The sequence below is a fragment of the Gekko japonicus genome, unplaced genomic scaffold (assembly GCF_001447785.1).
Source record: "Gekko japonicus isolate JY-2015 unplaced genomic scaffold, Gekko_japonicus_V1.1 scaffold580, whole genome shotgun sequence".
Classification (NCBI taxonomy): Eukaryota; Metazoa; Chordata; class Lepidosauria; order Squamata; family Gekkonidae; genus Gekko; species Gekko japonicus.
Window position 1 is genome coordinate 459,628 of NW_015165845.1, and position 2,699 is coordinate 462,326.

Below are 2,699 nucleotides of genomic sequence, written 5' to 3' on the forward strand. Positions count from 1 at the left end.
TTTATTTATTTGTGTTCTACTTTAAAGCATGAACTGTGCTTTTAAACTTGCACGCCATTGTCAGAAGACAGTTTCTTAATAATATTATATTATTTTTTTAATTTCAATGACACAGAGTATTTTTATTAGCACGTTGAATCTTTTGTTTTCTCCAAAAGGCGAATCCTTGTCCCTCCTGGGTCTCCTTGTCCGCACGTGGATCTTGTCTCCATGGCTGTTTCCAACTACGCTGAACTGGCAAATTCTGCGCTCCCACATTCCTCTTTTGGCCCAAAGACTCTCTCCTCCTTACTACCGGCGCCATCAGGAAGCCACGTCGCAGCCCACCTACGTCGTCAAACACAAGCCCACTGCTCGGCCTACGCTCGTTTTCTGATTGGAGCGGCGGGAAAAAGCCTCTCTCCTGGTGTTTGATTCCCGCTGTCTGAGCAGAAGCAGCGCTAGAGATAGAAGAAGAAGAAGAAGAGATTGGATTTATACCCCGCCCTTCACTTGGAGTCTCAGAGCGGCTTACAAACTCCTTTCCCTTCCCCTCCCCACAACAGACACCCTGTGAGGTGGGTGGGGCTGAGAGAACTCTGACACAAACTGCTCTTTCAGGAACAGCTGTGCCAGAGCTTGTGACTGACCCAAGGCCACATACGCAGGTGCAAGTGGAGGAGTGGGGAATCAAACCCGGTTCTCCCAGATTAGAGTCCGCACACTTAACCACTACACCAAACTGGCTCTCAGATACCAGAATGGGGGGGGGGGGGGATGATCCACGTTTAGAGAGAGTCTCGCACCGTAAAGAAAAGGCCACCTAAATCAAGGCCGATCCTTCCGACTCGCTATGTCACAGAGTGCCCACGGAATTACGGCCGCCCCCAAGGCCGACGACCTGCTTCTTCTGGAGTCGTCCGCAGAGGCTGTTAGAACGCACGTGCGGGCTGTGGCCCAACTTCTGCGGTGAGTGTTGCCGCTGTGCCGGGCCCATCCGGTGGAGTTTTTAATGGCCAGTCTGTGGGAGAAGATCATATTATATTAATAACAATAATATTAATATTATACACCATCAACAGCTATGCATGCAAATAAATATTGCAAATATGTTACACTGGCTTCACCAAGGCTGCCCCTGGAATGTTCCTTAGGGGTGCCAACAGCCTGGAAGAAAAAATGTTTTGTTCCTGTAATAGCGGCTTAATAGGATGCTATTTGCCCGGTGATGTTATTTACCTCCGTGCCATCAAAATCTTCCTTTCCATATTCACACATTAAGCCTCTATTAAAGGGACAGGACATTTTTTCCCCCTCCAGGCTGTTGGCAACCCTACCCAGGACAGGGGGAGCACAAAACACCATTTGGGTAGAAAATGAGCAATGGGTCTTCAGGGGACTTATTAATAAAATGGATTCACCGTAAGGACTCCAGTTCACCATAAGGAATACAGTTGAGCACTGACTCATTCTTTATCATTCTAATGAGCTAATCTTTGCAAAACCCTTAACGGCCCATAAAAATACAGAGCCTATTGCCAAAGATCACTTGTTGTTTATTCTCTTCCCCCACTCCAGCACACATTGCTTGAACATAGCCTGTTTGGGCCTTCCTTCAAGTACATGCCCAGTATCAATTTATAAATCCGGGAGAACTGAAAGTTCAAAATGGGAGGCCCTGCCCATGCAAGGAGAGGAAGACCAACATACACAAAGCCCAGGGTTGCCAACCCCCAGCTAGTGTATGGAGGTCTCCTGCTATTACAACTGATTACCAGGTGACAGAGAAGATTACCAGGTTCACCTGAAGAAAAATGGTCACTTTGGAAGGTGGACTCTGTGACATTTATACCCTATTGAAGACCCTCCCCTCCCCAAACCCTCCCCTCTTCAGGATCCACCCCCCCCCAAAAAAAAAAGTCCAGGTATTTCCCAACCTGAAGCTGGCAACCCTAACAGAACCTGAGATTTTTTCCCCTCTCTTGTGAAATTTCTGCTGCTGGAGGACATGAGAAGCATTTGTTGGTTGCTACTCTCATACTGCGGTGGCTCAAGTGGTTAAGACGCTGAACTGCAGGCTGTGGAAGGTCAGTAGTTCAGCAGTTCGAGACCCGGGTGCCGCATGATGGAGTGAGCTCCCGTCTCTGGTCCCAGCACCTGCCAACCCAGCAGTTCGAAAGCAAAAAATTGCAAGTAGATTAATAGGTACTGCTTTGGTGGGAAGGTAACAGTGTTCCGTGTGCCTCTGTGTCTGGTCATGCCGGCCACGTGACCACGGAAACATCTTTGGACAGCGCTGGCTCTTCAGCTTGGAAACAGAGATGAGCACCTCCCCCTAGAGCCAGATTCGATTAGCTTTCAAGCAAGGGAAACCTTTACCCTTACTTTACTCCCACACTAGCCATTTAGTCTGGCACTGCCATTATTAGTTCTCTCAGTCTTAATCCAGATGAGTTCATTGGCAACCCACCGCATTTTATTGTTTCCCCCATCTATATATCTAATAGCCAAGTTACCCCCTTCATGCGGATATCTAAATCTGCACATCGGGGGCACTTGGGGGGCAGAGATATTTTCCTGCACTTAGAGCAGTCCCCCGGTGTGCAGAAAAATCTAAAAAGTTGAAAAAATATACGGGGGATATTTAAATCCCCCCAAAAGGAAAAGTGTTCCCTGTGTATGGGCAGAAAATGCTCTGGACATTGGGGGGGGGGGCTCGG

General features: G+C 48.1%; 1 long non-coding RNA gene across 3 annotated transcripts in view; it reads right to left on the bottom strand.

The window, feature by feature from the left end:
- Positions 1-761: 761 nt before the first annotated feature.
- The window catches only part of LOC107110294, an 11,012-nt gene continuing 9,074 nt past the window's right edge, over positions 762-2,699 (bottom strand). For all 3 annotated transcript variants that reach the window (XR_001482510.1, XR_001482511.1, XR_001482512.1), the window contains exon 3: positions 762-1,000. This is a non-coding gene — a long non-coding RNA (uncharacterized LOC107110294). The remainder of the gene's footprint in view (positions 1,001-2,699) is intronic.